At 45.9% G+C, this 12,514-nt stretch overlaps 1 protein-coding gene across 1 annotated transcript in view; it reads right to left on the bottom strand.

Moving 5' to 3' along the window:
- The window catches only part of DNAJB6 (DnaJ heat shock protein family (Hsp40) member B6), a 59,761-nt gene extending 52,158 nt beyond the window's left edge, over positions 1 to 7,603 (bottom strand). Inside the window, exon 1 of the mRNA XM_081283348.1 lies at positions 7,308 to 7,603. The gene's annotated coding sequence lies outside the window, so the exon portion shown is untranslated. The remainder of the gene's footprint in view (positions 1 to 7,307) is intronic.
- Between the last annotated feature and the right edge of the window lie 4,911 nt (positions 7,604 to 12,514).

Here is a 12,514-nt window from a genome sequence, read left to right as displayed (position 1 = left end):
CTCTACAAGATATAATCACGTGCAGCTAAAACGCGGAACTAAATCAACAATGAACTGCAAGAATAAGCTCCTGACAGCCTAGAAACAGAAATAAGGATAGCAGTCAGGCCACGCATAATGATACACAGCACACACCTGTGATCCCCCTGCAAAAGGGAGTCTGAGAAAGGAAGAGCCCAAGTTCAAGGCTAGCATCAGTTAATTTAGGGAGACCATGTCTCAAAAAAAAAAAAAGAAAAAATTTTAAGGGACTGGGGACATAGCTGAGTGGTAGAGTCCCTGGTTTAGATTTCCAATACCCAATAAATATTAAATAGATAGAAAGCAAACTGTTGCTGGAGTATGCAACAGGAACTTGTCTAAGAAAGAACTGCTAATCCTAATCCATGATACTATTGAAACAGGCAGGATGTAAACCTGCCAATCTGTCCTACAAACAAGCACCGCCCCCCCCCATTGATTCAGTATGAACCCAAAGTCCACTTCACATGAATTTATATTAGCCAATCCAAATTAATGAAATTTTAAAATGGCACTGCATACCCAATACATGCTAGATATTGTTGAAAGAGAACAAATTTTATTCTATTTGAGTCTAGACCTAGCCCAAAGAGAAGTCTGCATTCAATGCACCATACCTGCCAGATGACGCAACCAACTACATGGATGAAAAAGACTAAAACCAGCGATTCTTACCTATTTACATTATGTTTTAAAAGTTCGAAAAAATAACCAGAAAAAGAAAACTTTAGTTATCCAAGGAGAAACTGTGGCTAAGAAAGAAATTCTCTCCTTCCAATTCAGCCGGCCTCTTAAATGTTAAAAACTTTTTTTTTTAATCCAGACAACAAACTATTTACCAGACTGGGGCTGTATTTCAGTGACAGAGCACTTACCTAGCATGCGTGAGGCACTGGGTTCAATCCTCAGCACCACATAATAAACAAAATAAAGGCATTCTGCCCATCTACAACTACAAAAGAAAAAAATTTTTTTTAATTATTTACCACGCACACAACTCAGCTCAAGAGGCTGAGGCAGGAGGATGGAGAATTTAAAGCCAGCCTCAGCAAAAGTTAGGCACTAAGCAAGTCAGTGAGACCCTGTCTCTATAGGGCTGGGGATGTGGATCAGTGGTTGCATGCCCCTGAGCTTAATTCCCTGTACCCCCCTACCACCAAATTATTTACACGTTCAACATTCTCCAGATGTATCTTACAAATACAAAAAAAAATTAAACTTGTAAGTATGGGGACTAAGACCCATAGATATTAGGACTAGGTATACCTCACATCACAAAGATCATCTTTCTAGAAGACTAGAGGATACCTATTCCCCTACTGTTGTTTTGCTTTATATGCTATTTCCTCAATCCCCAAGCAGTAATTCAGCTCCCAAAAGTTGAATTAACTACCCTCCACAATTACTCTACAGGTGAGCTAAATCACTATAATTACATTTACCTCAGATGGGTGATTACACTTGTAATCCCAGCAGCTCTAGAACTAAGGCAGGAGGATCCCAAGTTCGAAGCTAGCCTCAGCAATAGGAAGATCCTGTCTCTAAATAAGGGCTAGGAATGTAATGAAGCTCAGTGGTAAAGCACTGAGTCAATCCTCAACACCACTACCAGCACCACCCCCCCAAAAAAGTTACATTTTTAAGTCTTATTACTAATTTTTGTGGGGTTTTGTTTGTTTTTTTGCCATGTTGGGGATGAAACACAAGCCTTGCACATGCCCCCAGCCCTTTTTATTTTATACAGGGCCTTGCTATGTTGCTCAAGCTGGTCTTGAACATGTGATCTTCCTGCCTGAATGTTCTAGTAGGGCCAGGCTCCGTTGGCAGAACCTGTGATCCCAGCTTGAAAGGGGGACCTGAGGCAGAAGGATTCCTAGTTCAGGCCAGCATGGGAAACAAGGAAAGACCCTGTTTCAAAGTAATAAAAAGCTCAGGATGTGACTCAGTGGTTAAGCACCCCTAGGTTCAATCCCCAGCACAAGAATAGGACATAACAAATTAATATGCCTATTTCTTCTACTAGCCTATAAATGGGTAATTTAAATATTTATTTTCAGAGGAATTCAATTCATGTTGTGGCATCAAACAAATTTAGTGCAGGAAAATTTGCTTAATGGAACAGAAGTAGGGAATTTTAAATGAAAAGGTCATAAATCTGGAGACCTTTCCTAAATGTCATTTCATCATCTTTTGAATTCCCAGAATACAACACACAGGTAAGAAAAGGGGGAGAGGAAGCCACAGTAGTAAATCATCATCACTCCTCATAGCAGATCTACTAATGCATTCCACCTGTATCCTGAATGCCCCAATATGTTCCTGAGACACACACAGGAAGCTTTTGCCATGACTCCAGGTCAAAGGTTGTTCTTTTAAACAGCAGTCATCATCTGTTACACACTTATGGGTGTGACCAACTCCCAAGTCATCTCCTGAGCACTCTGGACATTTCTGTCTAGGTACAAATGAAGGCCTTCAGATTCAAGGCCTAGCCCGGAAGATCAAGCCAAAGTGACACAAGGAAGTAAGAATTATTGGGGCTGGGGATGTGGCTCAAGAGGTAGCGTGCTCGCCTGGCGTGCGTGCGACCCGGGTTCGATCCTCAGCACCACATACAAACAAAGATGTTGTGTCCGCCGAGAACTAAAAAATAAATATTAAAAATTCTCTCTCTCTCTCCCCCCTCTCTCACTCTCTCTTAAAAAAAAAAAAAAAAAGAATTATTGGTGCACTGGGCTGGGGTTGTGGCTCAGTGGTAGAGTGTTTGCCTTGTACATGTGAGGCACTGGGTTCGAGCCTCAGCACCACATAAAAAATGAATAAATAAAATAAAGATATTGTGTCCATCTACAACTAAAAAAAATTCTTTAAAAAAAAGAATTATTGGTGCACATACCAAGACAAAATGTGTGCGAGTATGGACAACATAAATTTTAACAGACTTTTCACATGCTTGTGGTGATAAAAACAGTTTTACAGGGGTCAAAATCATACTGTGTGAGGAAATTACTCCTCCCCTCAAAAGAGGGAAAAAAAAAAAAACTTTTCAACTGCAGCTGAAGATTCCTAAAATGCCTCGAGTGCTTTAATATGCAGATAGCTCAAGCGTCTGGCAGCCAGAATAATAGTCACTCTTGTTTATTCAGAATGGCAAAAAAATCCTTATGAATTTTAGATAAGGTAACAATTTTCAGAGAAAACCAAGCTATAGCCAAATAAAGTACAGCTTCTGCAATACACAAGAGCAGTATAAATAAACCGAACCTGTCTCCTCTTTGATAGGTACTATATATGAGCCTTAGGAATCCAAACACTTTTCTTTTTTGGTACCAGGGATTGAGCCCAGGGGCGCTTTACCACTGAGTTACATCCCTAGTCCCTACCCAAACCCTCCCCTTTTTCCCCAGGCAGGGCCTCACCAAATTGGTGAGGCAGCCTTTGAACTTGTGATACTCCTGCCTCAGCCTGTAATTGCTGAGATTACAGGCATGCCACCACCAAACCTGGCCTAAATCCTTTTAATATTTACCAAAATTCAATTTTCCAAACCTTAAAAAATTATTTTTGAAATTTATTTCTTAAGTAGAATACTAACATGAAAGGAGCCAAATATTAAGTTTGACAAACACCTTATCAGTAATATAATAAAAACATGAAGCCAGGTACTGTGATGCCAACCTGTAATCCCAACTTCTGGGGAGGCTGGAGCAAGTGGATCCCAAGTTTGAAGCCAGCCTCAGTAACTTAGCAAGAACCTGTTTTAAAATAAAAAAATAAAAGAGTTGGAGATGTAGGCTCAATGGATATGAGCCCCTGGATTCAATCTCCTATACAATAAAGTATGTGCAGTGGCATACATCTATACTCCCAAGGATTTCTGGGAGGCTGAAGCAGGAGAATCACAAGCTCCTGGCCAACCTCAGCTATTTAGGGAAACCTTATTTCAGGCTGGGAATTGTAGCTCAGTAATAAAGCACCCCAGGATTCAATCCCCAGTATCAAAATCAAAGCAAATGTCCAATCTTACTGGCTGACCTACCCAGTGTCACTCTCTCCAGGTAGCTTGACCCTTGTCTTTCCATTCCTACATCATCATTTTATTACCTTCGTTCGACCAGTTTCACTTTTCTTCTCAATCTCTGTTTAGGATCAAGTTCCCTCTGAAATCTTACAGCATTGGTTCAATTTTGCCACTGATCCATCCTACTCACTAAGGGGCTTGCAGCTACCAGCCCTTTACCACTAGATGGTGTCCTGGAAGAATTCATACCAAATTTTCAACACAGAATCATTTCCAGTGAAGTGAGAGACTTAAACCAAAAAAGTTTGGTTTAGCTTGTTTTTATTACCAGGGATTGACCCAAAGTCACTTAACCACTGAGTCACATCCTCAGCCCTTTATTTTGAGACAGGGTCTCACCAAGTTGCATAGGACCTTAAACTGCTGAGGCTGGCATTGAACTTGTGATCCTCCTGCCTCAGCCTCCCAGCTGGAATTAAATGCAGGTACCACCACACCCAACTTTCTAAAAAAGTTCTTTTTTTAAAATCATGTCGAAACATCAAGTATGAAAGCTAACTATGTTCACTTACTCCTTATTGACAGACATCAGAAATGGCTTAAAAGTTTCTTCATCTGTAAACATAGAAGGTAACCTTATCAGATTAACAGTAAAGTGGAAAGTGTATACATGTGTCATACCAGTTAGACTCCAGTTAGAAGTATTTTAAAGTGCCTTCTTTAAAACTATGAAAGATAGGGGCTGGGGTTGTAGCTCAGCGGTAGAGTGCTCGCCTAGCCCATGCGAGGCCCTGGGTTGGATCCTCAGCACCACATAAAAATAAATAAAGGTATTGTGTCCGACTAAAAAAAAAAAATTTTAATGTGAAAGATAAACCAGGAGTGGTGGTTCATGCCTATAATCCAAGGAGTTGAGAGGCTGAGGCAGGAGGATCTAAGTTCCAAAGCCAGCCTGTGCAACTTAGTGAGACCCTGTCTCAAATAAAAAGAACTTAATGGGGCTGTGACTCAGCCACAGTGCACCTGCCTGGCCTGTGTGAGGCACTGGGTTTGATTCTCAGCACCACATATAAATCTAGGGAAAAAAAAAAAAAAAGCAGTGGCCAAAAAAAAGTCTCCTAGAACTGCAATCGCAGCAATCAACCCTGGGAAGCTGAGGCAGGAGAATTCCAAATTTAAGGCCAGCCTCAGCAACTTATCAAGACCTAAGCAACTTAGTGTAACCCTGGCTCAAAAAATGAAAAGGGTTGGGGATGCAGCTCAGTAGTTAGTGGAGCACTTGTCTGACATTCATGAGGCCCTGGGTTTGATCTCCAAAACCACAAAAAGTTGTTGGTGGTAGTTATGGGTACAATTGCCTATGTGCTTGAAACTGTCCCAAAACAAGAGCACAAGAGAAAATGATTATACCCTTGGTTCTACCACTTAAAATAATGGGATTGCTCAAAGGGAAAAACTAATCCAGGCCTCTTAGTTGTAGGTATTACAACACATAGTAATCCCATATTCATATAGTCTTCACTGTATGAAACAATGCTCTGCACCCAGAACTCCAGTTAAGTCCATCCTGCAGCCAGCATACCTCTTGAATCTGGACACTTTGTTATCTATTACAAAATAAGTCTGGAAACTGATGTTTCAACGGGTTCTGAACTCGCCCAAATCTTTTTTAAATCTTCCACCATACCACAATACCAACTTCAAAAACTCACCTCTCCCCAGCGGCTTGGGAGGCAAAGCTTGCTTAGCAAACTCAGTGATACTCTGACTCTAAATAAAATACAAAATAGGGTTGAGGATGTAGCCCCTGAGTTCAATCACCACTGCCCCCCCAAAAAAATTAAAAACCCACCTCAACGCTTTTTTTGTCCCACTTCATGTCATGTCACCCACACCTACAAACTACACCAAAAAAAGGTAACTCATTCTCCAAATTTTATATTATTATTCATAATGGGAAAAAAAACGCAGCTCATCAGTGTAATATAAACACAAAAGGCAGCCCTAACCCCTCTGGAGCTCCTGGTTCCCCCAGTGGTGGAAATAAAAACACAAGCTGGAGCAAATATCCCCGAAAGTACAAGGGACAGGACTAGGGGAAAAGTATACAATTCCTTTTAAACAACACTAATTCATGGTGATACGAAAGATCAGAAAAACGAAATTCACCTCAAGGAACAAGTAGCTATGAAAGTTGAAACATTTAGATTACAGTTTGCCTTTCCTTTTTTCTTGGGGGGCTCTGAGGAGACGGTCGCTTAGTGTAACTTTTCTACTAAATCAGTGGCTTTACAATACTTAGCCGTCGGGCTGGGGGTGTGGCTCAGTGGCAGAGCGCGGGTCCAGCAGGCGCGAGACCCTGGGTTCCAGGCCCAGAACCGCAAGTAAAAATAAAGTATTTTAGGAACGAAAACTTAAAGCAAACCCCTGAAGTAAAACGCGGAAAATGCCCAGGGCGCTGCGGGCCTACTCCGCTGGGCTGCGGCCCGAGGCCTCCCGGGGAGACGCGGTTCTGCGTCCCCTGCCGGTCCCGTCCCAGGCCACACCGGTGCCAAGCAGCCCGCCGCAAGCTCGCTCCCCGGACAACCGGAGGCCGCCGGCCGCGCTTCCCGGGCGACGCGGGCGCGAGGAGCGTAAACTTAGTTGCATAAACTTAGTTACATAAACTCCAGCGGTCCCGGGAGCGGCCGGCGGCCCGGCCGGCTCCCCACCGCCCGGAGCTGTGGACACCGCCTGGCGCTCCCACCGGCCGCCCGCCTGCGCGGGGTGCAGGCCGCGGACTCCGGGCCCCGAGCTCCGCCGACCCCGGCGCCCCGCGCGGACGGGTCGGCTCAACCGACTCTCCGCGGCAGCGTGCGGCACTGGCCCGAACCAAGCGCCACCCGAGCCCCGGAACCGGACTCGGACCTACGCTTAGACCCTCACGGGACCTTCACCCGGCCAAAGCCCGGTCCCAGCCCCGCGCCCGGGTCAAACCCACGCTCCGGTGCAGAGCCGGAGGCTCAGACCGCGGCTCTGAACCCAGCCGCACCCCAAACCCGACCCGACCCAGCCCCGGCCCCAACCCAGACCAGACCCCGACCCCGGCCACAAGCCAGGGCGAGACCCAGGCGCCGACCCCAGCCCGGGGCCCGAAACGGCTCCGACCCCAACCCAGGCCCCGGCCCCGGCCTCGAACCCGGCCCAAACCCTGACCCAGACCCCAGACCCAGCCACGGCCACCACCGAGACCCAGACGCTGGCCCGCCAGCCGGACGCGGCTCACCGAGGACGCGGCGGACGGGACGGGGCGGACGGACGGGTGCTCACGGTGCGGCACGGCTGCGCTGGTGGCGACGGCAGCGGCTCCTCGCGCTTTCCTTTCTCTCCTTTCTCCAACAACAAACAGGAAGTACGTCACGCGGCGGCGGCGCGGCGGCGGCGCGGCGACGTCGACTTCCGCCCGGCCCTGACGCCGCGCACGCGCACGCGCCCCGCACCGCCCGGCCTTCGCGAAGGTTCCGCCACCGCGCGGGCCGGGGCGGCGCTCTGCGGACGGTCGCCGCGCGTCGCGGGGTCGTTCCCGCCCCTGGTCCGCGGCGCTCTCTTTCTGCCGCGTGCACGTGACGAGTGTCCCGCGCCGGAGCTGGTTAGCCGGCACCCTGGGGTCGCTTCTTAGACCCGTTGGCATGGAACTGCGAGAGGCCCGAGTCGGACGAAGCCGACCCGAGGGCCCCGGCTGGAAATGCGGGGGGAAGCGGGCCGCGTGCGTCTGTGACCCCAGCCCCGCTGGGCTGGGACGTGGGGCTGCAGGCCCGCGCGGGCGACGGGCCGGGAGCCTGTCGCGCAACGCAGCACGGGCCTCGCGGGAGACCCCGGAGGCAGAGGGGTGCAAGTGCGAGGCCAGCTTCAGCTTCTTAGCGAGACCCTGTCTGAAAAAAGAAAGAGAGCTGGGGGTGAGGCTCAGTGACAGTGCCCCGGGGTGTACCCTCTGGCACACTCACGGGCGCACACGGCACGGAGGGGGCTGGGAATGTGGCCGATGGTTTCACTGGCATGACAATGAAGTTCCCTCTCCCTGGACCCTTGCACCGAAAGGTAGACCAAACCCAGTAGGTGTGTTTCTATTGTTCTGTGGGCCAGCCTGGGTTTAGGAGGAAATTAATATTGAAATGCCCTATCCCAATGGCTTTTTTTTCCCCCTTTGAGAAAGGAGATACAGCTCTGTGGTGGACTGCTTGCCTGGAATGCAGAAGGGTCTTGGTGCCATCCCCAGCAGCTACAAAAAGAGACAGGTCTCCCTGAATTGCAGAGGCTGACCTCAAACTTGGGATCCCCCTGTCTGCCAATGGTTTGTTCTTCAGACTTTCTCTGGGTTTCCAGGCATGGTGGCGCATGCCCATGATCCCAGCAACTCTGAAGCTGAGGCCTGAGGCTCATGAGTTCAAAGCCAGACTCAGCAACAGAGAGACGCTAAGTAACTCAGTTGAGACCCTACCTCTAGATAAAATACAAAATAGGGCCGGAGTGTGGCTCAGTGATAGAGCGCTTTGAAGCACTGGGTTGGATCCCTGGCACTACATAAAAATAAACAAAATAAAGGTATGGTGTCCATAAAAAAATAGTAATAAAATACAAAAAATAGAGCTCAGTGCCCTGAATTCAATCCCTGGTGCAAAAAAAAAAAAAAAAAAAAAAAAAATCCTCTGTTTAGCCCATTGGAACACTTAATCTATTTTAGGGAACCTACTGTAGCCAAATTTGAGAATCACAAATAGAGCTAATTGAGATAGTCTCACTGAGTTAGAATTCTGTCCTTTGACAAATCCAGTTACAGAGACCTCAGGAGGTAGAAAGGAAAAGTGTCCTCTCCCATACAGTTTCTTCTCTTAGGCAGTTGGCACACTGGATAGTGGCTCCATTACCAAAGCCCTAGGCTAGAAGCCCATGTTCGGGAATTCCAACAAATCAGATGTGACCACTCGCCCCAAAGTACAAATGGAAATAGTGGTGAAAGGCGAAGAAGACATTGTATCAGTTAACTACACAGGGAAGAGAAAGTGCACCAGCTTTCCAGTCGTGGGGACACTGAGGTGAGTGTCCAGGTGATAAAGGAGCAGGAACAGGGAGGTGGCTGTGGTCTGGTTGGTCATGATTGGTCAGGCTGCCTGATAGGGACAGGAAAACGCTGTTGCCTGGGGAGTCAGTTCCAAGTCATCACATGATGTCTATAGAGATCAGACCTGTTGCTCCTGGAATCCAAGATGACTCAGAGCAGAGATAATGTGCAATGGAGCCAGAGGTACCAAGTTAATTTTATCCTGCTTTTAGTTATTCACTGGTCATTTGAAGGCCCAAGTAAAGAATCAGTGCTTTCAGCAAAGACTGTCACGAAGTCCTTGTTACAGTTCTAGATCCTCTACTTCAGAATGAGGTTTTGTGGGAGAGCTCTTGCCAGCCATTTAGGAAGTCCTGAGTTCAAGCCTCAGCACTACAAAGGACACCTGAAGGATTGCCTCATACTGCTTATTTACTTCTTGTGTTTCTTATTGTGTCACCTTATTGAGTTTTTATATATTAGTTAACAAAAGTAAAGATTCTAAAAGTCTGACTCAGTTTTCTATATATTTTAGGAGGTTAGGTAAATGAGTGGTCAAAAGGAAGAAATAACACAATTTTTGGTTTTAGTAAGGACATCTCAAAATAAAGCCTAAAATAATCTCAGCAAGAACTGGAATCTCTGGGTTGGGGATGTGGCTCAAGCGGTAGCGCGCTCGCCTGGCATGCCTGCGGCCCGGGTTCGATCCTTAGCACCACATACCAACAAAGATGTTGTGTCCGCCGAAAACTAAAAAATAAATATTAAAAAATTCTCTCTCCCTCTCTCTAAAAAAAAATAAAAAATAAAATTCCACTCAACCTTCATTCCAACTCCACCATTAAAAAAAAAAAAAAAAGAACTGGAGTCTCATTCAGGTACCTGAGTTTGTCACAGGCAACCCTGCTGGCCAGCAGGTGACAAGGTCTCATTTCTAGTGTTCACCTTTTCACCTTTCACCAAGTTAACTTGCTATTGTGACATTTCATATGCAGATAAGTCCCCACAGCCATTGAGTTAAGCTTGAAGTGCACACGTGATTTTTTCTTTAATATTTATTTTTTAGTTGTTGGTGGGCACAATACCTTTTTTTTTTTAAAGAGAGAGGGAGAGAGAGAGAATTTTTTTTTTTAAAGAGAGTGAGAGAGGAGAGAGAGAATTTTCAATATTTATTTTTTAGTTCTCGGCGGACACAACATCTTTGTTTGTATGTGGTGCTGAGGATCGAACCCGGGCTGCACGCATGCCAGGCGAGCGCGCTACCGCTTAAGCCACATCCCCAGCCCGGACACAATACCTTTATTTTATTTTCATGTGGTGCTGAGGATAGAACCCAGTGCCTCATGCATACTAAGCAAGCATTCTTCCTCTGAGCCACAACCCCAGCTCTCAGATGTGTGAGTTTTAAATAGTAAATGTCAGACTAGCCACAAATAGCTTCTCTTTCCCACCCTCCAAATATATATATATTTGAAAACCTTTGTATATATGAACATCTGTAGTATGAGACATACAGACTAGCAACACCGAGTCCAGCCTCCTGGATCCACAGGCAGCTAAGAGAACAGGTGTGAATACCTTCAACATATTGCAGTGGCTCTTGGTGAAATGACAGAGCTCCTTTGTTTATTTCAAAACTAATGTTAGCCCAGTGAGGGTGCTCCCAGAAACCTGACTCAGGAGAATCCCTTAAGTGGGCCAGCAAGGACTTGAACTTGCTGAGCAGAGAGACTGAGGAAGTGAGCACATCAGTGTGACTGCCACCAGGTTTCAAGGTGACAGACAAAAGGGAGATGGAATGGAAAGGTAAGGGACTGCTGAGGTCAGAGACTGCCCTGCAGGCAGTGGAATGCTATGGAAGTTTTAGGGAAACGGAAGCCAAACAGTGGTAAATCTGTGGTTTGCAGGAAGGACAGAAGACTGGGAGACCAGTCATTCTCTACAACTTCCTCTCTCAATGGGAGAAGGAGCTCGGTGCAGTAGTAAATGTGCCACTCAGCACTCAGCAGTAGTAGTTCTTCCGTACCACCAACCTCTGTGGAGACTGATGAAGGGAGTCCGCTCTTCCCAGGCAAGTGTGCAAGTGCTGAATGTTCACAGGTGCTCACACCCACCACACACTGCCACACCATCTGCCATCTATGAGATAAGGGTCTCAGCAGACTGCAGGTCTGCAATCTTTTCTCTAACAGTAGAATTGGTATCGGATCTGACAATTGACAATAATACTTCACAAATTTTCATAAAAGCAATAACTGCAAAGTGGGGAGAAAAGAAACAAAACTGGGCTGAAGTTGTGGCTCCGTGGTGGAGCACTTGCCTAGTATGTGTGAAGCAATGGGTTCAATTCTCAGCACTGCATATTAATAAATAAAATAAAATATATTGACAACTAAAATAAACATTAAAAAAAAAAAACAAACACAGTTATTAATCACAAGTTTGCAGAGAATCAACACCACCTCACTATGAAAGACCACACAGTCCATAAAAATGGCAGTGAGTGGGGACTGGGGTAGGGCTCAGTGGTGGAGCACCCGCCTGCCATGCTGAGGTCCTGGTTCCATTCCTGGTACTGTCATGAATAATGACAATGTGGTTATGTTTATTGACATCAGGCATATCCAAGACACATTAATGAGATAGTAAGTGTAGCAAAACATAGTTTTTTTTAAAAGTCACATTAATGGCCTGGGTTATAGCTCAGTTGGTAGAGTGTTTGCCTCACATGTACAAGGCCCTGGGTTCAATCCCTAGTACCACACAAAAATTTGTATATTTATACACACACACAGAGAGAGAGAGAGAGAGAGAGAGAGAGAGAGAGAAAGCTGGAGGAATGGTCAGGGAGAGCTTTAGATAGAGACAGGTACAGTGGCACACGCCTGTAATCCCAGAGGCCCGGAGGCTGAAGCCAGAGCATCGCAAGTTCAAAACCAGCCTCAGCAATTTAGTGAGGCCCTAAGCAACTCAGCGACTGTCTCTAAATAAAATACAAGGGGCTGGGGATGTGGCTCAAGCAGTAGCGCGCCCCCCTGGCATGCGTGCAGCCCGGGTTCGATTCTCAGCACCACATACAAACAAAGATGTTGTGTCCACCAAAAACTAAAAAATAAATATTAAAATTCTCTAAATAAATAAATAAATAAAATACAAAATAGGGCTGGGGATGTGGCTCAGTGGCGAGTTCCCCAGAGTTCAATCCCAGGTATTCCCCCTCCCCCCAAAAATTGCTTTAGATAGCGATATTTCTTTCTTTCTTCTTTGTGATTTTATCAAGTTTTAATTCTGATTACATATAAGAAATAGAATGACTTATTTATTATCACTTTTCAAAAAGAGTAAATTTTTATAAAATGAAAACCACAAATGACAGAAAGCCCATTCCGAATTCT

The sequence above is a fragment of the Spermophilus citellus genome (assembly GCF_964194105.1).
Source record: "Spermophilus citellus genome assembly, chromosome: 3".
NCBI classification, from domain to species: Eukaryota; Metazoa; Chordata; class Mammalia; order Rodentia; family Sciuridae; genus Spermophilus; species Spermophilus citellus.
The sequence above is the reverse complement of the archived record's forward strand: the minus strand, read 5'-3'. Positions and strand labels throughout refer to the sequence as shown.